The sequence below is a fragment of the Chrysochloris asiatica genome, unplaced genomic scaffold (genome assembly GCF_000296735.1).
Source record: "Chrysochloris asiatica unplaced genomic scaffold, ChrAsi1.0 scaffold00018, whole genome shotgun sequence".
Lineage (NCBI taxonomy): Eukaryota > Metazoa > Chordata > Mammalia > Afrosoricida > Chrysochloridae > Chrysochloris > Chrysochloris asiatica.
In genome coordinates this window covers 8,103,607-8,128,976 of record NW_006408536.1, presented here as the reverse complement: position 1 = coordinate 8,128,976, position 25,370 = coordinate 8,103,607, and the positions used below count along the sequence as shown (strand labels likewise).

Sequence of the window (25,370 nt, the reverse complement as noted above, 5' to 3'; positions counted from 1 at the left end):
GGTTTAACTGTTCATTTGTTAGATAACTAGTGGAATTTTAAGCAGATGTAACCACACTATGTCTGTTATTTAATGTATTAGGTGATAGGCACACACTTTTACAGCTCAAATTTGAAAAGAAGTGCATTCCCCCCGCCCCCCTTCTATTCATAAGATCTGTTATTAGGGAATGCCTCAGGAGAAAACTGGGAGTCAAGGTCCTGAAAAACTTCTCTAGTCCGTGCCTTTTCACTGTTGATTTGTCCTTAGTTTTGCTGTCTGTCCATCAGTAGCTGAGGTCGAGAATGCATGGCATCTTGGCGTTTTGCTGCTGATACCAATGTGTGTCAATAGCGGACATTACAGAGGCACTCCTGGAGGCCTCTGGCGGACAGTCCGTGGCCCCAAAGGGTTGTTATTCTGGGTGCCAGGTGGGTTAATATGCTTTAGAGAAAGCATCTGTGGAATTTTACAGTGGATATTCTTTTGTAGCCATATTAGTGTTACCCCTTTTGAGTAGGATCCATTTACCAGCCAGAATCCAGAGCGTGCGGATCCATTGTTAGAGTGATTTGAAGCAGTGATGAACATACCGGAGTGAACTGTATGGAGCTGGTTCTGATGCTTTCAAGGCCTAGGATCTCATTGCATGTATTTTCAGCGAGCGTGTTAAGCTTGCTGCCTTAAGAAGGCTTTGCTTCTCCTTTTAACCTTTAGAATGTATGAAACCAACAGCTTTGTTGTCTTCACAAGGAGAGTTGTACTTAAAGTCTGAAGGCCCTTGGAATATAGAAGCAGAGATAGGACTCTTTTTGTGTTTACACCTGTCCTTGTGTCAGTGAGCACAATGTAGAGCTCTACAGAGTTCAAATTCAAAGAGAGGTGGACTAGGTGGACGATATTTTATAAAGGTCACTGAATGTTAGACTTTCGGTGTCAACTCATTTATATGGAAAGGAACCTTAGTACAACCTCCTCATTTTAGAAATGAAAAAACAAACTAGTAAATTCAATGGGTCACCCACATGATTCTGAGCCAGAATCAGGGCTGATCTAAAACCCAGGGTGTCTTTATTCACAAGCCAGCTCACTCCATGGGTCACACCATTCTGATCACGGCTGTCGAACACCACTGCAGCATTTAGGAAATACGAGAATCAGCCAGCATCAAGAAAATGGCTCTTAATAGTAAAACAATGTAGTGGTTGAATTCATTGTCCAAACAGGTTTGATAGTTTGTATTAAGGAATTTCAGCTGTTCCATAGTCTTCAGAAAGTCTGAACTGACTGTATTTATTTAGTCCACCTTTTTACCTAGTTAGCAGAATGCTTACTCTCTTGTTGCCACTTAAAAGTCATCTGAAAGACCCATGCTGACAGTGTAATGCACGGTGAAGGAAGGGGGTAAAGTAGGAAAACATAATTATTGCATGCACGGTCTTTTGAAAGGCTCTCTTCTCTTCCCTCCTCTATCTTTCCCCAGCTTTAGTTGGGTGGATCTGATTTGTATAGCTCCCTCCACCACTTTTTATTTTCCTAAATTGGGTAAGAGCTACAAAACTATTCAGGAGAAGCTGTAAACTGTAGCAAAAGCTTGTGAAAAGGCAGTAGTTTGTGCCTTTCTCAACCTTGTTATAGATCTGTGGATAGTCTGGAGCTTATAAAACTGTACTTAAATAATTTCTACAGTACAGGTTGAGGACAGATTTCTATTTGCTGTTGATGACTGTCAAAACAACTTCCCTAGAGCGATTGTCACAGAGTGTGGGGCCTCATTTTCTGATGGAGAAACTGCTTTGGTTTATCCTCACTATGTTTTATATGATTATTACAAGATATTTTCGCAAGTGCTTATGCTATTTAATAAATTTGCAGTTGAAAATTGTGGCAGCCAGCAATGTGAGGAAGAGAAACTGGGTGCCTGGAAATTATTTAAATACAAACAAACAACAAAACTTAACCAGAAAGAATTTGATTTAGAAAATTGTGAATGACTGTGATCTAGGCCTAAGAAAAACTGAAGTGTATTTCCTCACTCATTCCATTTTTCAAAAAAAAAAAAACCAAAAAAAACCCCACACAAAACCAAAGTTGTTTTTCCTTCACACGAGCAGTCTTTTGTTGAATCCTTGGGAACTGATACCTCACAGTAGTCCTTTATTTCATTTATTGATTGGCAGTGTTCTTAGGATTCTGTGCTCAAATGTGTGATTATTTTCAACTATATTTTACTGAATTCCAAGCTTTCTGAATCTCAAGGCCTGTTTTTAAACCATCACTAGTAATGGCAAGGAGTCCTGGGGTGGCGCTGTGGGCTAATGCGTCAGACTGCAAAGTCGTTTGAACTGCAAGGTAGTAGGTGGTTCAAGCTCACCAGCTGCTCCTTGGAAAACCCTATACAGGGTTGCTATGGGTCAGAATCGACTCCACGTCACTTAACGACAACAATAGTAATGACGAACTCAGCTTATGTACACTGGATGTACATGAACTGTATATGTTCATATACGAGTGGGCTTCTAAAAGTTCATGGAAAATTCTATTTTAATTCCATTTTTCCATGAATTTTTGAAGCTCCCTTGCCCCGTTTATTTATAATTGATTCTGGTTTTGTTGTTTGTTTGTTTGTTTGTTTTACGTTTGGCTTCAGCTTAGTTGGACTTTCAGCATGAAATACAATACAAAAAAGGTTTGACCAAAATAACTTTCTAAGCTTCCTTGCTGTATGCATACTTAGGAAGTGTTCTGCCCACAGGGCAATGTCTTGTTAAGTTTTAGTTACATCAAAAGTATTTTGAACAGCTAACTTTGGCATGCAAGGCTGAAATTACTTTAATGCTGAGATTTTATTGTTTAAAAATAAATTTAATACTCAGCATTCTGTTTGTGTCATATGTTCTTATTAAGGAAATTGAATGAAAATAGGAAATAAATTTTTCCAAGAAATAACCTTTTAAAATCTTTAATTTTACGTGTTGTTTTTCATAATACGTGTTGCTGGGCTAAGATTAAGTGGGAAGTTTAATCTTAAACAGTGTAACAATGAAAGGAAGTGAGGATTTGAGGACTAAAATGTATGTTACTTACAGTTTTGTAGTGTTGATATTGATGTAAATATGTCCAAGCATTTTATGAATAGTCTATTTCAGTTTTTAATACATGCTTTGAGTCTTTTTGAAATAGAATGATCAACTAATTGATACTGGAAACCATACATTAAGGTCTTGAAGACTGTGCTCTAGGACTGGAAAATGTTTATCCCATCCGCCTGTAATCTTAAATTTGCTTGAAAGTATAATCCCGTCTGAGCTCTTCTATGATGTTCATTTACAATTTTACTGTATGAGACTATCAGTTGCAAAAGCATTTCTCTGCAGTTTTTGGAAGTCTTGTACCAGCAACCTTACAGTACAAGCCCAAGATGTCAATTCACTGCCAGTTGTAGTAGAGTAAGAAGTGGATTCTTGCCTTGGAAATCTCGGGAAGAGAATTGTTTCCTTTGAATAATACTCATGAAAGTAACATGTGGAGAGACTTTTGAGCTTACTTCTCTATAAGGTTGTTGTTGTTGTTATGTGCCAGTGAGTCGGTTCCGACTCATAGCGACCCCGTACGGGGTTTCTGAGACTATAAATCTTTACGGGAGCAGAAAGCCTCATCTTTCTCCTGCAGAACAGCTGGTAGTTTCGAACTGCTGACCTTGCGGCTCGCAGCCCCAATTCGTAACCACTATGCTAAGGCATTTGCCATTAATTGACTTTATGGGCCAATGGAAACAAAAATGTGGGCAATCAGGTATTGATGTGAAGAGGAAGTGAAACATAGGACTGGTTTAAATAGTTCAAGCTTGAAAGTACACACATTTAAGAGCAATTTTATATGATCTTATGAATAGTTATGCATATAGTCCCTTTGAGTAATAATTAGTAATGGTAGGCAATAAGGAAGATTCCTAGTGTGGTATTGTGGGTTAATGTGCTGGACTGCAAAGTCACTTTGAACCTCAAGATCAACCCCAAGCTCCTTGGAAACCCTATACAGGGTTGTTATGGGTTGGAACCAGCTCGATGGCACTTAACAGCAACAGACAATCAGGCAAGCATTGTGCTCGTATTAATAGACATTTTGAAAATGGAAGATGGGATGATTTGCAAAGTGAAAAACTAAAGCTCTTCTAGAGCTGGCATGTTTTTGTTAGTATTTTATGCGCTTTGTTATTAGAATTTCTTGTTTTTGTTGTTGTTAGGTGCCATCGAGTCATTCCCACTCATAGCGACCGTATGCACAACAGAACGAAACACTGCCCAGTCCTGCACCAGCCTCACAATCGTTGTTAAGCTTGAGCTGAGTGCTGCTGCCACTGTGCCATTCCATCTCGTTGGGGCTCTTCCTCTTTGTTTGCTGACCCTCCACTTTACCTAGTGTGATGTCCTTCTCCAGGAACTGGTCTCTCCTGATAATATGCACAAAATATGGGAGATAAAGTCTCACCATCCGGGCTTCTAAGGAGCATTTTGGCTGTACTTCTTGCAACACAGATGTGCTTATTCTTCTGGCAGTCCATGGTACTTAAAAAATATTCTCCAACACCATAACTCAAATGCATCAATTCTTTTGCGGACTTCCTTATTCATTGTCCAGCTTTTACATTCATATGAGGCTATTGAACATACCCAGGCTTTAGGACAAGCGCACCTTAGTCCTCAAACTGACATCTTTGCTCTTCTATACTTTAAAGAGACCTTGTGCAGAAAACCTGCCTAGTGCAATTCAGTGTTTGATTCTTGACTGCTACTTCCATGAGTATTGATAGTAGATCCAAGCAAAAATGAAGTCTCTGACAGCTTCAGTTGTTTCTCCAGTGATCTTGATGTTATTTATTAGTTCATTGGTGAGGATTTTTGTTTTCTTTCCACTGAGGTGCAACCAATACTGAAGACTGTGGTCTTTGATCTTCATCAGTAAGTCCTCTTCACTTTCAGCAAGCAAGGTTGTATCATCTGCATATTTCAGGTTGTTGTTAATGAGTCTTCTTCCAGTCCTGGTGCCAAGTTGTTCTTCATATAATTCAGTTCCTTGGATTATTTGCTCAGCATGCAGATTGAGTATGTATGGTGAAAGAATACTACACTGGCATACACCTTTCCTGATTTTAAACAATTCAGTGTCCCCTTGTTCTCTTGGGCTATGAACAGGTTCCTCGTGAGCACCATTATATGTTGCGGAATACTCAATCTCTGCAATGTTGTCCTTAGCTTGCTATGAGCCACACAGTCAAAAGCCTCTGCATAGTCAATAAAGCACAGGTAAACTCCTTCTGGTACTCTATACTTTCATCCAAGATCCATTTGACATCAGCAATGACATCCTTTTTCCCACATCCTTGTCTGAATCTGGCTTGAACCCCTGGCAGTTCCTTGTCAATGTACTGTTTCAGCCGGTTTTGCATTATCTTTAGCAAAATTTTTGCTTTCATGTGATGTTAATGATATTGTCTGATGATCTCCGTATTCCATTGGGTCACCTCCCTTTGTTATGGGCACAAATTTGGACCTCTTCCAATCAGTTGTCCAGGTACCTGCCTTCCAAGTTTATTGGCAGAGATGAGTGAGTACCTCCAGTGTTGCCTCAGTTTGTTGCAAGATTTCAATTATTCCATCAATTTCCAGAGTCCTATTTTTTCCTTCACTGTACCTTGGACTTCTTCCTTCAGTACTATTGACTCTTGATCTTATACTTCCTCTTGAAATGGTTGAACAGTGACCATTTCTTTTTGCATCCAATTTTTTACCTATAAATAGCTTTAATATTGCATGTCGAGGCTTGAATTTTGTTTTGTTTTTCCCGTTATTTCAGCTTGAAAAATGCTGAGCATGCTCTTCACTGTTGGTTTTCTGATTCCAGGTCTTTGTACATTTCATTATAATACTTTGTGGTTTTGAGCTGCTCTTTGAATGCTTTTGTTCAGCTGTTTTCTTTTGTCATTTCTTCCATTCACTTTAGCATCTCTATGCTGGATAGCAAGTTTCAAAGTCTCTTCTAAAACCCACGTTGGTCTATTCCTTCGTCTTCTTGTTTTTCGACTATAAAATTTTTAACTGGGATGTAGTTTTTTTTTTATTTAGATTTTTAGATACACTGAAGAATCATGCATGCTGCCTGCATTGGATTCAGTCCTCGGCTACAAGTCCACACACTCCTTGGCAACTGGTCCACTTATGGTAGAAACTTTCATCTTGCCTTTATTGTTCATTATGACCCCTGAATTATCTTCAAAAATAAAGGAACACACAGTCCTTTCTCAGGTATGACTTACCACTGCGGGATATACCTTTTTTCTGAGCTGTGTTTTCGTTTGCTTCATTGTGTCCATCACCATGTCAACATGTCATCAGCAGCAGGAAGTCTATTCAGTCGTCCCCTGATCCCCTTCACAGAGATGATATACACATTTTTGGCTCCTATGTTGTCAGCACAGTTGATCAGGGCTCCTACTGGAAGACTCAGAAATCCAGGATTTTGCACCAGAGTACCCATCACATCCTCACTTCCACATCTTGAATGCTGGAAAAGGCCTTTCTTGTCTACTTAATGACCTTTTTGCTTTCTTTCTGTGTGATGTTCTTGATGTCATCACATAACTCTTCTGGTGTTCCATCATTAGTGACTAATGCATCAAATCTGTTCTTGACATGATCTCCAAATTCAGGGTAGGATATGTTCAAGGTCCTATTTTGGCTTATTTGGACTTGGCTTTAAAATTCTTTAGCTTCAGCCTGAACTTGCATATGAGCAATTGATTGCTCCGTGGTCTTCCCCTACCCTGGTTTTGCCTGATGATACGGTGCTTTTCCACCGGCTCTTCCCACAATGTAGTCAATTTGATTTCTCTGTATGCCATCTGGTGAGGTCCATGTGTATAGACATCTTTCATGTTGTTTTTGTTAAAACGTATTTGGAATGAAGAAGCCACTAGTCTTGTAAAATTCTATCATGATCCTCCAGCATTGTTTCTGTTACCAAGGCCATATGTTCTAACTGTTAATCATCCTCTTTGTTTCTAGTCTTTGCATTCCAAACACCAGTAATTATCAATACATCTTGATTGCATGTTTGATCAATTTCAGGCCGAAAAGGTTGTTAGACTTCTTCAGTTTCATCATTGACTTTAGTGGTGGTGCATAAATTTGAAAAATAGTGGTATTAACTGGTCTTCCTTGTAGGCGTATGGATATTATCCTATCACAGACAGCATTGTACTTAAAGATAAATCTTGAAATGTTCTTTTTGATGATGAATGCGATGCCATTGCTCTTCGATTTGTCGTTCTTGGCATAAACCATATATGATTGTCTGAATCAAAATGATTAATACCAGTCTATTTCAGCTCACTAATGCCTACTAAATTGACCTGTATACCTTCCATTTCATTTTTCACTACTTCAAGTTTTCTAAATTCTTACGTTGTACATTCCATGTTCTGATTATTAATGGATGTTTCAGCAGTTTATCCTCATTTTGAGTTGTGCCCCATCAGCAAATGAAGGTCTGAAAGCTTTATTTCATTTGCGTCTTCAAAGTCAACTCCCCTTTGAGGAGTTGTATTTTGTGTGCCTTCATAAGGTTTTCGGTAGGTAAACATTCTGAAGTATTCTCCCTCTCCTTCCTAATGTAAGTCTGGAAGCTCAGCTGAAACCTGTTCACCATGGATTATACCCTGCAGTATTTAAAGTACTGGTGACATAGCTTCCGACATTACAGCAACATGCTGTTGCTGAGAGACAACAAACTGATAGACAAGTGCTGGATTTACTGGGGGTTTTTTCATCCTTAATTGCAGTGATTAGATTGTCTTAATAGCTTCTTTTTATGATAAAAGATAAGAAAAACGTGGAATTGAAATTTTAGTTAATACATTTCTATTAGATTTTGAGATGTTCTTGTTGTTGTTAGGTGCCATTGAGTTGGCACTGACTCATAGCGACCCTATGTACAACAAAAGGAAACACTGCCTGATCCTGGGCCAACCTCACTATTGTTGCCATGCTTGAGCCCATTGATGCTGCCACTTTGTCAATACATTTCACTGGGGGGGGTCTTCCTCTTTTTCTCTGACCCTCCATCTTACCAAACATGATGTCCTTCTCCAGCGACTGGTCACTCCTGACAATATGTCCGAAGTATTGAGCGTTGAAGTTTGGCCATCCTGGCCTCCAGGGAGCACTCTGGTTGCACTTCTTCCTACACAGATCTGTTGGTTCTTTTGGCAGCCCATGGCACTTTCAATATTCTCCTCCAACACCATAACTCAAAAGCATCAATTCTTTTACGGCCTTCGTTATTCATTGTCCTTGCTTCGCATGCATATGAAGTTACAGAAAATACCATGGCTTGGGTCAGGCGCATCTTAGTCCTCAAGCTGACATCTTTGCTCTTCAACACTTTAAAAAGGTCTTGTGCAGCAGATTTGCCTAATGCAATACGTCATTTGATTTCTTGACTGCTGCATCCGTGAGTGTTGATAGTTGATCGAAGAAGAATGAAGTCCTTGACAACTTCAATCTTTTCGCCATTGATAAGAATGGTGTTTATTGGTCCTGTGGTGAGGATTTTTGTGTTCTTTACATTGAGATGCAGTCCATACTGAAGGCTCTTTGATCTTCATCAGTAAATATTTAAGTTAGTTTTCTTAAATATATTGTATGGTGTGTGGATTGAATTATGGTCCCTCAAATATATGTTGTAAATCCTAACCCACATACCTGTGGTTGCAATCAGTCCCAATTAGGAATAGCGTTTTCTTGGTTGTGTTAATGAAGCCATATTGGTTTATGGTGTGTCTTAACGGAATCACCTTTGAGAGACAAAAAGACCAGATTAGGCGCAGGTGCAAGCAAGGAGCAGGCCATCATAATTCAGATTCATCAATTTTTCTTTGTTCTTCCTTATTCATTGTCCAGCTTTCAGGTACAGATGATGTGCTTGATAATACCATGGCTTGGGTCAGGTACACCTTAATCCTCAAAGTGACAGATTTGCTCTTTAACACTTTAAAGGTGTATTTGGCAGCAGATTTGTTCATCATTTCAATTCTTGACTGCTCCTTCCATGAGCATTGATTGTGGGTCCAGGTAATATGAAATTCTTGACAACTTTAATCTCTTTTTTTGCTTGTTTATTGATCCAAATTGTGAGAATTTTGGTTTTCTTTGCAATGAGTTATAATTAATGCAAAAGACTGTGTTCTTTGATCTTCATTGGTAAGTGCTTTAAGTCCTCTTAACTTTTAGCAAGTAAGGTTGTTAATGAGCTTTTCTCCAATCCTGATGCCACATATTCTTCTTCAGATAATCTAGCTCTTGGATTGTTTGCTCAGCATGCAGATTGAATAAGTGTGGTGAAAGGATACAATCCTGACACACATTTTTCCTGATTTTAAGCCAGGCAGTATCTTCTTCTTCTAACAATTGCCTCTTGGTCTTTGTACAGGTTCTGTGTGAGCACAGCTAAGTGTTCTGGAATTAAATTTCAAATAACATTCTTGGCACTATTATCCATAATTTTGTGTGATCTGCACTGTCAAATGCCTCTGAATAGTCAATAAAACACAAGTAAACATCTTTTTGATATTCTCTGCTTTCAGCCAAGATCCCTTGTTCCATGTCCGCTTCGGAATTTGGCTTCAATTTTTGGCAGCTCCCTGTTGATGTACTGCTGAAATCTTTTTTGATTATTAGGAATTGATTAAGACACTAATTTGTAACCTTGTGGTTCATTTATCATGTTTAAAATAAACTGTAGAGAATGACCTCAAGACAGTCATTTAGACAAATGAGATTGTTTTAGTATAGTGTGGTGATATAAAGTTTTTGTCCCTTGTGTTTATAATTTTCAAATAGAATTTCAGAACTGGTCCTGACATTTGAGATCATCGAATTCAACCTTTATATAATTACCAAGTTAGGAATCAGGTGGGAGAATCTTCTCAAGATTGAATAGAGAGGGATTGCTACAGCCAGGACAGATGGTACTGTTATAAGTGCTTTGTATATGTTAACACATTAATTCCTTAGAAAAAGCCTGTGAAGTTGATAACAGCTGTATACCTGTTTTACAGATAAGGAAATCAAGGTGTTATGTAAAGTCATATAACTGTCAGTGCCTGCTGTTCCAGTATCATGCTGACTAGAAGTGGTAAGATAGGAAATCCTGGCCTTCTTCCTAATCGTAGAGAGTGAGCCCACAATATTTCATCGTTCAGTATGTTGTCAACTGTGGAGGGTTTTTAGATGCCTTTTTTCAAGTTGAGGAAATTTTTTTGTTTGGACTTTGCCAAGAGCTTTTGTCAGGAATGAATATTTGATTTTGTCAAATGTCCTTTCTATGTCTACTGAGATAATCATACTTTTTAATATTTTGTTCTAATGCGAGTGGTTTTCAAATGCAAAACCAACCTTGCATTCCTTGGATAAACCCCAATCGATCATGATATTTTATCCTTTTTATATATGATTTTGGATTTTGTTTGTTAAACTTTTGTATTTTTACATTTGTGATCATGAAGGATATTAGTCTGAAGTTTGCAGTGCCTGCCAGACCTGGGTAATGCTGGCCTTGCAAAGTGGTTGGGAAAGTATTCCCTCCTCTTGAGGTTTTATGGGAGAATTTATAGTAGCAGTTATAATCTTTAAATGTTTGGTGTAATTCACTACTGAAGACGTCTGGGTCTAAACTTTTCTTATGGATGTATACCAGGTAGAGGGATTGCTGGGTCATATTGTACTTCTATTTCCCTCTTTCTGAGGAAGGGCAGGCCATTTTCCACAGTGGTTGAACCATTTTGCAGTCTCACCAGCAATGTAGGAGGGTCCCAGTCTCTCCACACCCTTGCCAGCATTTGTTGTTTTAAACTTTGCTATTAATGCTGGGGTGAGATGATATCTCACTGCTGTTTTGATTTTCATCTCTAATGGCTAATGATAGTGAACATTTCTTCATATGTTTGTTGGCTGTCTGAGTGCCTTGTGCCAAGTTTTTAATTTTCTTGAAGAGATGTTGTTGTTGTTAAGTGTTGTCCAGTAGGTTCCAACTTATATAGCGACCCTGTATAGGGTTTTTAAAGGGTGCCTGGTGAGTTTGAACCACTAACCTTCTGGTTCAAACTGACCACTTGTTCTCCTGTGCCACACCAGTACTCCCTTGTCTGATATGTCACTGCAGAAAATGTTTCCCCAGTGTGTTGGCTCTTTGGTGAAATCTTCTGATGCACATGAGTATAATTTCTAGGAGGTCCCAGTCATCTGTTTTGTGTGTTTTAAATAATGTTTGTTGTTGTTAGGGGCCATGGAGTTGGTACTGACTCATAGCGACTCTATGCACAACAGAGTGAAACTCTGCCTGGTCCTGGACCAGCCTCACAATTATTGCCACGCTTGAGGCCATTGATGCTGCCACTTTGCCTATCCATCTCGCTCGAGGTCTTCCTCTTTGTCTCTGACCCTCCACCTTGTCAAGCGTGATATCCTTCTCCAGCGACTGGTCCCTCCTGACAATATGTCTGAAGTATGAGAGACGAAGTTTGGCCATCCTGGCCTCCAAGGAGCACTCTAGCTGCACTTCTTCCAAACGGATCTGTTTGTTCTTTTGGCAGCCCACGGCACTTTCAATATTCTCCTCCAACATCAAAACTCAAAAGCGTCAGTTCTTCTAAGGTCTTCCATATTCACTGTCCAGCTTTCACATGCATATGAGGTTATTGAAAATACCATGGTTTGGGTCAGAAGCACCTTAGTTCTGTAGCTGACATCTTTGCTCTTCAACACTTTAAAAAGATCTTGTGCAGCAGATTTGCCTAATGCAATACATCATTTGATTTCTTTTTAGGTAATGTATTTATGACATGTAGTAGAGCCCCTAAGTTTGTCCCTATTTTTTCATTGGTGATCTTAAGTGAGCTTTCTTGAGTACTGTATATAGTTAAGCTTCTGAAAGATTTTTAATGCTTTTACTTTGCAAACAGTTTTTCAGAGGAAAGTAGTGAAAGAAATTTGTTTTTTAAATGAATGAAAACCAAGTATTTTTAATTGTTTAATGTTGATCACTATATTACTATGCAAATTATATGTGCATTACACATTTGTTTTAAAACAGTTTAACTTCCTCCTGTGCTAGCCTCCTCTGAGAGCAGCACTGTGGATGTCATATGGGTGTGCCTGTTATAAGAGGCTTCCCATGGCAATGAAATGATATATGATAGGATGAATGTAAAACTAATGTTCTCTCATGTAGACTATCACATAATTCACAATAAGACATTTAAAAAAAAAGAGAGAGGAGTCTTCAATAAGTTTGTGGAAAAATGGTAGTAAAATATAATGGACTTTTTCCACAAAGACTGAATTCTCCTTGTATTTGTGTTCATATTATATGTGAAAGTACAGTATATCAAATCAATTTATTTTATGTCATATTCATTCTGTAATGTTTAAGTATTTTATTTGTGGTGTAATCTGTTTTTCTATTGAACATTTGTGTCCTTAAATATATGTTGCCATTTGAATTGAAAACTACTAGGAGACGTCATCTTAGGTCTTTGGTGGGCCTCAGCCTGGTGGTTACTGAGCGGCTCTCGTGACCCACACACTGTTAGGAGATTCTCTGCTGAATTGTTGTTCTTAAGGTGCTGTTGAATCTATCTTGACTCATGGAGACCCCATGTGACACAGTAGTACTGTCCCAGCAAAGCCACTCAAAATCAAATCAAACTGGCTGCCACTCCAATTCATAGCGAACCTATATAGTGTTTCCAAGACTCTAAATCTTTTCCCAAACAGGCAACCTCATCTTTTTCCCATGGAGTGACTGGTGAGTTTGAACCACCAATCTTGCAGTTAGCAGCCAACTGCTTACCTGTTACACTATCAGGGCTCCTTTTCTATGATGAATAAGCAACTTATATTCTTAGAGGCTCAGAAATCCAACCCTGTTAGCATACTGCTTGTGGATGGTCAGACTCACAAGTACATACTCTAATGCCAATTTGTTCATTTGAAATGAGAACTGCAGCTGTTAATTAGACTGGTGAGGTTGAACTGAGAGATTAGTGCATTTTCTCTTTTTAGACAGACCACATAGGAAGCCAAATTACAATCACAAGGTTGCTTGGTGAGAATGGAATCAAAACAAAGGAACTTGGTTAGATAATCCCTGATTAAGATACACCTGTCACAGGGACTATTTGGGTTTCCCCTCAGTTGTGCTCAAGAATAAGGCGTGCCAATGCCTTTGGACTTACTTCTTTGCTGCCCATTTCCCTCTGTTCTCACATGTTTTTTCAAAACAGTATAATTTACTGAATGCCTATCACATTTCTAGGCCTTGCTTTTCTAGATTACACTTTGATCACCTTTGGAAATAGTTGTTGTTGTTAAGTGCTGTTGAGTCGATTCCAACCCATAGTGACCTTGTATAGGGTTTCTGAGGAGCAGCTGGTGAGCTTGAACTGCTGACCTTGCAGAACTGCTGACCTTGCAGTTGCAGTTCAAACAGCTTTGCAGTATGTATGGCGCATTAACCCGGAAATGTTTAGATGCTTTCAAATTCTGACTCTAGACACACAGAGTCTCTTGGTTGACTTGAACAGAGTGGGTAGATTTTACTTTTGCAAGTAGATTTTATGCAAGTAGATTTTACTTTTATATAAGGTCTATATAAAAAAGGCTGACCTTTTTTATATAGACCTTATATCTATAGAAAAGGTGGCCTGGTGGCACAGTGGTTAAAGTGCTTGGTTGCTAAACAAACGGCCAGGATTCGAACTCACCAACCACTCTGAAAGAGAAAAATAAGGCCCCCTGCTCTATAATGATTTGTAGCTTTGGAAGCCCCTTATAGCCATTCCCTTATAGCCATTCTCCTCTGTTCTGCGAGTCAGAGTTGACTAGATGACTGTGGTTTCTAATTTGTTGTAGTCTGGAAGGGGTGTGTGAATCCCTTATAGTTCTCTCTATATCCTTCCAATAATGTAGGTTTACTCTGTTTAAGTGATTGCAAAAAGACTTCACTTCTGTCTTTCATAAGACTTACTGATGCCAAACCTTTGTTCTTAAGAGTAATGCCTACTTATAACACTGTTTCAGTGGGAAAGCGTACTTTTTCTTAATGGAAATTAAATCAATTTATTTGACAATGTAGGCACTATCTAAATATAAACCTAGAAAATTCTAGAACCGTAACATACTTGTTTGATTTTAAAAAATGGAGAGTATACTAGAATTGTCTACAAACAGTCTGGGGAACATTAAACACAGTTGCCTGCAAGGAGGAATGCCATGCCTTGAGATATGGAGACTCAAAAGTTGTTGATGACTCAAACCTTGTGAGCTAGATTTTCAACAGTCTCATATTGTACTCTCTGTTAGTCTCCATACCAGCTGTCTAGAATCATGGTAGAAGTACTACTTAGTCTACGATTTTTTTTTTAAGTATCCATATTAATCTTCCTGTTTTCACTAATACATATGAAGTGATATCACTGTCCATACAGCACCAAAACCTATGACGTCATGGCCATAAGGTTCCTTGAAGCCAAGAGCCATAACAGTACCAGCAGTGATAGTGATAATGAATATCACACTTGAATGTAGATATTATCTCAAGAATTGATTTGACTCATTGAACACTAACAACTGAAGACCAGATGAGATGTGGGCATAGACGTCATACAAGAATAGAAGGCATAGACGTCATACAAGAAGAATCTAAAAGGTAATTAAGAAGACAAGAAAGAAAAAGACCCAAATGGATGCCAGATGAGACTAAAACTTGCTCTTGAATGTAGATTACGTAGCTAAAGCAAAAAGAAAGAATGATGCTATAAAAGCTGAATAAAAGATTTTTTCAAAGGGTGGCCTGAAAAGAAAAAATAAATTATTGTAATGAGATATGCAAAGACATAGAGTCAGAAAAGTAGAAGGGACGAGCATACTTGGCGTTTCTTAAGGCGAAAGAAATAAAAAATTTAAGCCTTGAGTACAGTATTGAGGAATTTTGTCTTCAATATAATAGGTCGTCAGTTCAAACTCACCAACTGCTCGGAGGCACATAACAACAGCAAACAACATAATGAACAATGCAGAAAGCATCAAAAGAAAATGGAAGGAATGCACAGAATCACTGTACCCAAAGAATTGGTCTGAGTTCAGCCATTTCAGGAAGTAGCACATGATCAAGAATGAATGGTACCGAAGGAAGAAATTCAAGCTGCACTGAAGACATTGGCGAAGAACAAGGCTGCAGGAATTGATGGAATACCAAATGAAATGTTTTAACAAATGGATACAGTGCTGGAATTGCTCACTCGTCTGTGCTAAGAAATTTGGAAGACAGCTACCTGGACAATGGACTGGAAGAGATCCATATTTTTGTACCCATTCCAAAGAAAGCTGATTCAATAAGATGTCGAAATTGTCAAACACCATCTGTAGTACCATGCACAAGTAAGTTTTTTCTGAAGATAATTAAAAAATGGTTATAGCAGTATATGACAGGTTGTTATTCTGTTAAGTGCTATTGAGTCGATTCTAACTCAGAGCGACCCTGTATAGGGTTTCCGAGGAGCAGCTGGCGAGTTTGAACTGCTGACCTTGTGGTTCACACTCCAGTGCTGATCCTACAGCGCCACCCCAGGACAGTTAACTGCCAGCAATTCACGAATTCTGGATTCAGAAGAGGATGTGGAACATTGCTGATACCAGATAGATCCTCACTGAATGCAGAATGGTGTTCACCTATGTTTAATTGTCTGTGCAAAGGCATTTGACTGTGTGGATTTTAACAAACTTACATCAACACTGGGATTGGGACTTCCAGAACATTTCATGTGTTTCTGGAGGAATCCGTACATAGATAAAGAGGCAGTCATTTGATTCAAAGAAGGGGATACTGTGTCGTTTGGAATCAGGAAAGATGTGCATCAGCATTGTAGCCTAATATCATACTAGTTCAGTCTGTGTGCTGGACAAATGATCCAAGGAGGTTAGACTGTATGAGGAAGAGCATAGATCAGGACTAGAAAGCCTTGCTTTCTGAAAGGGAGGAAGACTGGAAGAACTTACCGATAAAGATAAAAGACTAAAGCCTTCAATATGGATTATTTCTGAACATAAAACACAAATCCTCAACTGGACCAATAAACAACATCACAGTAAATGGAGAAAAGATTAAAGTTGCCAATATTTCATTTTTCGTCGATCCACAATCAATGCTCATAGAAGCAGCAGTTAGACAATCAGAGAACTTACTACATTGGGTAAATCTGCTGGTAAATAGCTCTTTAATGTGTAAAAGAACCAAGATGTCACTTTGAAGACTAAGGTGTACCTAACCCAAGCCTTGGTACTTTTAAATGCATCTCCTCATATGCATTTGAAAGCTGGACAGTAAGAAAGACTAGAGAAGAATTGATGCCTTTAAATTTCAGTTTTGGTGAAACATATTAAATATACCATGGGCTGCTGAAAGAATTTATGTTTGACGAAGTACAGCCACTGTGTTCCTTAGAAGTGAGAATGCTGTGACTTCGACTCATAATTTCAATATGTCATCAAGAAGGAACAGTCTCTGAAGAAGCACATCATGTGTGATAAAGTAGAGGGTCAGCAAAAAAGAAGACCCCCAATGAGATGGATTTATACAGTGGTTACTCAACAGTGAGCTCAAACATACCAATTATTGCCTGATGGTGCAGTAAGTACCTGGCAGTGTTTTGTTCTGTTGTACACAGAGTCATTATGAGTCAGAACAGCAGTTATCATGCTTTGTAGTTTTCCATAGAGACCCTTTACCTAAATGATCTAAGTTGAATTTGACAAGTGGACTATGTAGTGTGCAGGTGTGTCGGTGCGCATCTCTGCTTTCTTGTCAGCATTAGCCTCTATTGGTTCCTACTGTAGATACTGTTGTTACATGCCGTTCAGTCGGTTCCCACTCATACTGACCCTGTGTAGAGTTTTCAAATCTTTCTCCCATGGAGTGGTGGGTGGGCTCGAACTGCCTACCTTGTGGTTCGTAGTCAGGTGCCTATTGTATGGAGCCTCCATGCTAGCCACTAGATATGCTACTATAAAAACATTTTTTAATCTGAAAAATGATATATTTTAGACAAAACCTATGAGTTCTGAACACCAAGTTGATATATTGAGATGAAACGCAAAATTAAGGTTCAGTCCTTGGTTTACCATACATTATATTATAAAACAGACACTGGAGGGGGAGAGAAAGGAATAGCCAGAGATGTCACCATAGAAAGCTTGTAAATCCGTCTTCTGCCTATAACGGATTGGAATACCTAAAATGGGTCTACAGTGTATCCAGTGAAGGAGGTTTCCTGAAGAGCCTCAGCAGTACTTAAGAATATAGAATGAAGCCTAACCACATCCAGACCTTCAGAGACGGGAAACTTTCCTCTTAAAAGGGCAAACAGACCAGCCTGGAGCGGCCAGAAAACCAGACGACACTTCTTGAAAGACCTACCGGAAAAATACAGAACAGTAAGGGCAGTCCGACTGCTACGACAAGAACAAGCAAGTTGCTTGCCCAGGAGACATCAAAGCAAGTGGTTGGGTCCTTTCAGCACAAATTCTCTCCCAAGACTAAGACGCAATGGAAATGCACGCTCTGATTGGCGACCACGTACGTCACCCATAAGGAGAAGTGAGCGAAGAACATCAATGAAGTGGCAAGCTAAGCCCTGCATCGTTCAGCAGACTACTGTGAACCCGACTGGAGACTCGGTCAGCCAGCAGCGAGGCAGGACTTGGGGACTCATGGGCTCAGAGTCAGTGACACAGCCACAGAAGACTAGAGTGGAGAGCGAAGTGACCAGCTGATAAGAAGAGGGTGGACAGACGAAAGAACACCCACACTTGCAGATAATACCCACTTGGCCTGGTTTCAATGACTGGATGAACAGAGCTAAGAGCTCAACCAGAAGAAGAAAGAAGTGGGGGGGGGGGTCATCTGATACAACTTGATGAACTTGACCTACACCTATAAATGCAGTAGCTCAAAAGAGGAAACAATCCCGGCTCCAAGAATTATTCCCACCCCCTCCACACAAAGAGTGGATAGGGATGGGCAACTTGAACATTGGCTACCCAAAATGGGGGGAGGGATACAAAGGTAAGAAGTGACTGGCTTACAAGCTTTCAAGAGGGAACCTAGATCCACAGGGTGGGGAGGATAGTAGAGTCTCCAGTGAGTAGTACCCAACCTGTCTAGGAAGGGCTGATGAAAGGAAATGCAGATGGGTCTCATGTGATGCAATGTTGAAAATTGTTACCAGGACTGATTTTGAGGACTGGAAATGTAAAGGCAGATATTTTATAGCAAGGAGGGGAGTGATTAACTTCTCAGTCTAGGAGTGGAGGTACCTGGGACCATTAATGGAGAAGAGCGGGGAGAGCGGGACCCTACACAGAGAAACAGTGAGGTCTGAGATGGAGACAGAGAGGATGACATGAAGAGATGGAGTGACTGAGGACTTGAGATCCAGAGAGGGAAAGGGGCTGTGTGCTGAGGACCTTGGGGACGGTCCTTTGGTTGGGGGATGATGCATGGATGGGATGGTAATTATGGCTATGAAACGATGTATGATAGAATGAATGTAAAACTATTGTTTCCTCATGTAAACTATCACACAATACACAATAAAACATTTATTTATTTATTTATTTATTTATTTTTAAATTAAGGTTCAGTGTGTTTGACTGTTGGATGGTGACTGCCCTTTCCAGGCTTTTATTGATTCATTGTTAATAAACATGCTGGAGAAATCTCTGCCTTTTGTCAGTCTCTAATCATTCTGACAATGAATTGAAATTCATCACAGTTTTCTTTAGATACATTATTTCTTTAGCTAGCAGTGTTCTAAATCTCCATTGTCCAGTATGGTTGCCATTAGCCATAGGGGGCTATTCACAACGAAATTTTAAATTAAAATTCTAAAAGTAGAATTTCAGTTACTGAGTCTTACTAGCCACGATTCAAATGCTCAGTAGGCAGTGGGGCCATTGGCCATCTAAGACTGTTGAAATAAATTGTTTAAAATCAAATCAGATATAAAATTCAGTTCCTTAGTCTTACTGGTCATATTTCACCTGTTCAGTAGTCCCATGTAATTAGTGACTACCACAGCAGACAGTGCACACCTATGATACTTCCTTTACTTCAGGATATCCTATTAAGACTGTGCTGTTCTCAATTTACCTGAGTGTTTTGGGGAAAGATAGCTGGAATGAATAATTCTGCCGTTGTTTATTTTATATTTTTATTTGCAAAATTTCCATATCTAAATGCATTCGATGAACTTGCCTATCTGATGCAAAAGATGTATTTTAAATGTGCTTTTAAAAATATATAGAAACTTTTTTTTTTCCAGCACTGCTTAAGTAGCAGGTCTTGCAGGTAAGCAACAATGGGAATCAAAATAGGAACTAAGGTAATGATAAACGTTTCCAGGTTTTCTTTCCTTCTCCTAGTGTTGACTGAAGTGCAACAGAAAAGTAGGTACAGGGAACAGATTCTTCTTTACTTAGAAAAAGTACAGTCATCATATAAGAAAATAGGAAAAATCCGTGATCATAATCTTAAGATCCTTTACACAATGGAAATCCCATGATGTAAAAGTTAGGTCAGTTGTATTCTCCTGATTAATTAGTCAGGATGTTTAGTTTGACAAGGCATTTGACAGTTGGAGAATTTCTCAAGGGTAAAGCTGACATTAAAAATTTGGTACACATGTTAGGATGTAAAGTGTTAGGAGTTCAGTAAGATGCCAAGCACATCCCCTTTACCTTTCCTTCTTTCTACTTTTACATTTGGGTTTTCCAGAATTATAGGAGAAATTCAGACTCATATCCAAGGACTCTTATTTTTGCCAATGGGTGATTCAAGGAACTCTAGGTTAGAAACAGCAGTATACTATATTATATTCAGAGTCAGTAGGGAAAACCACCCAGAGAAACATCTGCTTTAAAGTGGTCTCCTGAGAATCTGAATATAATGGAGAAGCATTTTGCTAAAGGTGACCAGCTAGATGCCATGGGGGAACATAGGATTGGATAGGTCTTTTTGAAGGACATATCCAGAGCAGATGTGTCTGGATGCCCTGACTTTCCAGACAGATGAAAACTCAGCCAGATCTTAAAGAAGTGATCACCTTTTACCTCCACAAAACACCAAGTTGCTATGTTTGTGGGAGTCCACCTGATAGGGGGTGCTGTGTGCCTTTGCCAGTTTTATAAATCGTCACTTTCTTGCATCAGACAATACCAGAGCCTCAAAAGATAACTTTTTTTTTTTTTCATTAAAGCTTTTCCTCTAATTGGGTGATATTTGTAATACTCATATAGAAAGCAAATATTCCCTCTTTTTACTTCTATGTTCATTTTAGATATTCTTTGCCAAAGTAACAGCTTGTTATGAGCATGAGTATAGAAGAGAGATTTTTATTCATATTTAAAGAACATCAGTAATAAAAACATTTCATTAGCTGTGACAAAGAACAGCCTTTGTTTAAGGGTTAGGTATGTCTAAGGAAGTGACTCTTGTTAAGAACTAAGGAATAAAATATAATTCATCTTATCTTGTGTAAGGAAAATTGTCCTAACTTGCATGCTGCTGAGTGCCTAATTTACATTTAAAGCTGAAATAATGAAGCCTTTTTTTTTTTTTTTGCCAGAAACTCCTATTTCTCTCCCAAATATATTCTCTATTGGGGAAGAAAAAAAAAAAAAAACCCTCATGATTTAGTATAGTTATATGTCTTTGGTGATGCAGAAAAGTAACATAATTCAGGATTAATTTAAACTTTCTAATGTTCTCCTTTGCAGGTAATTAAAATTATTTCCAAGAGATCAAAAGGTGGGTTTGCAGAGCACCAAAAAGAATCACTTCATATTGGTGCATCACAAAGGAAGAGGGGTAGTCTTCCCTCACCATGGGGGATAGATGCCTAGGAACTATTGAGGGCCCACACAAACTAGAGTTGCAGGGGGTCGAAAGTTGGGAATGGGCCTATGGAAGCACTTACGAATAAACTATTTGTTGTTGTTGGTAAGTGCCAAACAGTCGATTCCGACCCATAGCAACCCTGTATAGGGTTTCCACGGAGCTTGAACCGCCAACCTTGCAGTTCAAACGGCTTTGCAGTCTGGCGCATTAACCCACAAAGCCACTTTACATTCACTAAAATAAATCATCTAGATATAGCCTGAAAGAACCTTTTATTTAGACTCATTAAAAAAAAAAAAAAAAGAGGAATCTCTCAATGGCACAAATGGTTAAACACTTGGCTACTAACCAGAAGATTGGTGGTCTGAATCTACCCCAGAGAGGCCTCTGAAGAACGGCCTGGTGATCTACTCTTGAAAGCTCCCAGCCATTGAAAACCCTAGGAAATACAATTCTACTCTGAAGCACAGGGATTGCCATGAATTGGAAAAGTTGGTGGCAGCTTTGTTTTCTTTTAAATTTCATAACAAAGGGAACTTCTGGTTTGGTGTTGTAGGGTCAGCACTAGACTGCGAACCACAGGGTCAGCAGTTCAAACCCATCAGCTGCTCCTCGGAAACCCTGTACAGGGTCGGTATGAGCCAGAACTCACTTGACAGCACTTATCAGCAATAACAATATTTTCATTTACTATCCGTTGTTTAATAGAAAAATTGCTGTGTTACAGATAATATGTGTGCTTCAAGTTATTCGGGCATACTTCTCCCCATGGCTGGAGCTATAGTTAAGATTTTGTGTCAACTTGACTGGGCCAGGACTCCAGTGGGTTGGCATTTGAGATGTGGTTACATCCATGGTGAAACCTAATACAGGTATAGTTAGCTCTATGATGATTGGCTATGAGCAGCCAATCAATTCCAAGGATGTTTCCTTAGGGTTGTGGCCTGCTCCCAATATAATATATATAATATAATGCGCTTTTCCACAGGGGACTTGGAAATTGTGAGCCATTTCCTTGATAAAAACTTATCATTTTATGCATATATGCTGTTTCCGTGATATATAAACTTTATATATTTAAAAAAGTTTCACTGGTTTTGCTTCTCTAGTGAGCCCAGCCCAAGATAGCTAGCTGGCTTGCTTGGTAGCTGTTCAATGCCTTTTTGGTTGCCTAACTCAGAATTGTTGGCACCCATTTTTCTGGGGCTTCCTTCCTTCTCGCCCAGCCGCTCACTGCTGATTCTTAGATGACATCATTATATAGTTTTGAGTTGCAAATGTGTTTGTTCGCACCTTTTATTTTTCCTATAGCTTCATTCTGAACTTCTTTATTCCTCTTCTGTCATTAGCTCTTTTCCTATTGCCAACTCTGTCTCCATCGTTCTCTAATTATCTACTACAAGATTGAATCATCGTTTGTGCAATTTACATAGCTGGAACTGAATGAAATTTTGAAATTGCAAAAAAAAAAACCAAAAAAAATGCACAAGTAAATATAGAACGTGCAAGTTCATTTAGTAAGGTCAGCTATAAGAGATTAGTGACATGTCCTGCTGGTGCATATGAAACTTTCCGATATTCTTTGTGTATATACGAGGTTAAGAAGAACTGGTCATTGTTAAGCTACTCAATGTGCCTGCCATCTATCGGTTGCAGAAGCAGCCATTCATAGAGTTCCACTCTGAATTTGTGAACAAACAGGCATATTTACAGCTTTGGGGGACTTAATTTGTTCTGAAGTCAAAATGCTTCTGTGCTACTTTGAGGCAATAGCTTCAGACATTAGGTAGCAGTCAACTCCTGCAGACTGATCTGTGTCACCTACCTCTTATCTCCACTCCTTAAGCCTTGGGAGAGGGTATCCCAGATGGGATGGGACTATCACTGACCCTCCATACTAACTCTGCCAAAATGGCAGTCATGGACTTAAGGAGAAAGCGAAATCAACAAACACCTTGTCAGGAAGAGGTCAGAGATTTTGTTCTGTGAGTAATTGTATTGCCTTTGTTGCTGACTTGTATATTTTTTTTATTACTAGGCTTTGGTTTCATGTCATTTGGGCTTTCAGGGAAGTCTTTGTGCCTGCCAGTACTCTGCATTCTTTACTTTAACTTTCATAAGTCAATCAGAATGCTCTGAGTTTTGTATTGCTTACAGTCCTTAACCCATGAAAAAATATTCAAAAGATAGTCTAGCAAATTTAGGATTCTTTCACTTTAATTTTGTATTCCCGATGGTGGTGGTGGTATGCCATTGAGTCGGTTCCGACTCATAGTGACCTTGTATAGGGTTTCCCAGGCCTCATCTTTCCCCTGTGGTGGTAGAACTATTGACCTTGTTAGAAGCCCAGTTTGTAATCCTTTATGCTACCAGGGCTCCTTTGTATTTCCGATAGTGGGAGTGTTAAGAGTTTTTCTTGTGTTCATCATTCTCGTAGTTCAGATTTCTTGAATGGTTACTCGGTAAGAAGTAGTTGGGTCTTGTACTGGTTTCGGGAGTACTGGGATGCGATATACGGAATAGATTCAAATACTGAAGCCCTCTTGTAAGAAAAAATACCAAACCTGCTGCTTTTTTTCATTGGCCTAAATGAGCTGAAGTTCAAATAAGGTGGTGACCATTATTCAATACAGTACCTCTTTCCTTTCAAGCAGTAAAACTCTTGGGTTTCTGTGGACAAGGCTGCTTTTTAATGGCATGTTCTCCAAACAGCTGTTACGCACCCCCCTCCCCAATACCACAGACCACATCTGTTCTCACTGTTGATTAGCTAGAGGGTGGAGAAAGAAGAGAGGCTGTAGCATGTGTAATTACCAGTAATTAATTCTTGTTGAGCCTCCTCATTTCCTTCTATTCTAACTCCACCTACTCTTCTTCCTGTCTCTGTTGTAAATTCTATTTCATGTTGGCTACTTGTGGAAAATAATCTTGATGGGTATACAGCTGTTTTCCTAAAATTTTATTTTCACCTTACTGTGAAGCTGTTATTTTTCCTCTGGTGGCAAAATCTCTTGGTAAGGCAAGCCTAATAAGAGAATACTAAAGTCAATGGACGTTATCTTGGGGAACTAACTTTTCTGCTTGCTTGTGTTCTGTTTCTTTTAGGACTGTTTCCAACTGTCAACTAATATTTGTCACATATATCCTCTTGTTGCAGGACATGGTTCGGTGTGAGGAAAACAAACATGAATGTACAGTGTAACTGTTGTTGTCGTTCAGTGCCCTCGAGTCGGTTCTGACTCATAGCGACTCTATATAGGGTTTCCAAGGAGTGGCTGGTGAGTTTGAACTGCCAGTCTTGCTGTTTAAACTGACCTAATGGTTCAGAACTCCACAGTGTGTAACTAGAGACCCAAAAATACGTATATGGAAACATAACAATGTGAGCTAACATACTTATAATGGCCAAAATTGGCAAGACCACAAGGCAGAGGTAATGCTAAAGCATTAAAGCAGAGGATAGATAAGACAATATAAGTTTGTGGTTAATATGTCACAGCAAAAGAAGTACAGATTTGCTCTTTGCAATAAATTCACAGTATGGCTTCTGATTTAGAAATCTAAACGCTTAGGTTTTCAAGATGTGATATGTCTTGTGAATCTGCTTTCACGAGAAGATTTTCAAGTAGAGTATTTTAAGCAACTTTTGTTGTTGTTTTTTGGTGTGTGTGTGTGTATCAGTCAGGTTCCGTGATGGAAAGAGATGACACTGGGATTTAGTAGGAAGATTTACTAAACAGATTATTTACAAAAATATGGGCAAGAGTATAGTGCAAACTCTGTGGCTAGCAATAGTAGGGGTGTACCATTCATAGGTAGAAGAGCAATGAGGGGAAGAATTTGGGTGAACAAGGTCTCCTGATCTTGGGTGGATATACCCAGCCAGCCTCTAAATTACCCTGACAAGGACAGAGCCAACGGAATAACTAACCAGTCCTCACTCTCCTCTCTTGTTCTTCTCAGATCTGTGTAATGTACCCCATTAGCCATAATCAACTGGTAACTAGGGAGCAAGATAGCTCTTTGATTTACTCGTCTATCTTCCCAGGATAGGCAAAAGAAAGAGATCTGATGTGTTTGGATAGGTTTTGGTTTGGCTAGATCTGAAAAATCCATTTTGGATAGCATAATCATTTGTTGTTGTTGTTGTTGTTGTTGTTAAGTGCTGTCAAGTCAGTTCCAACCCATAGCAACCCTGTATAGGGTTTCCGAGGAGCAGCTGGTCAGCTTGAACTGCTGACCTTGCGGTTCAAACCAACCTTGTGGCCGAGTCCTTATCCTATAGCACCACACTAGGACTCCAACATTAATCCTAAAACCTTGAATAATGTTGATAGTAATAGGCTTATGTCTGGAATTGGTATACTTTATGTTAAATC

At 39.2% G+C, this 25,370-nt stretch overlaps 1 protein-coding gene and 1 pseudogene across 1 annotated transcript in view; one reads left to right on the top strand and one right to left on the bottom strand.

Moving 5' to 3' along the window:
• The window catches only part of POLA1 (polymerase (DNA directed), alpha 1, catalytic subunit), a 390,582-nt gene that overhangs the window by 102,613 nt on the left and 262,599 nt on the right, over positions 1-25,370 (top strand). The window lies entirely within an intron of this gene.
• LOC102824025 lies at positions 6,101-6,535 on the bottom strand (annotated as a pseudogene).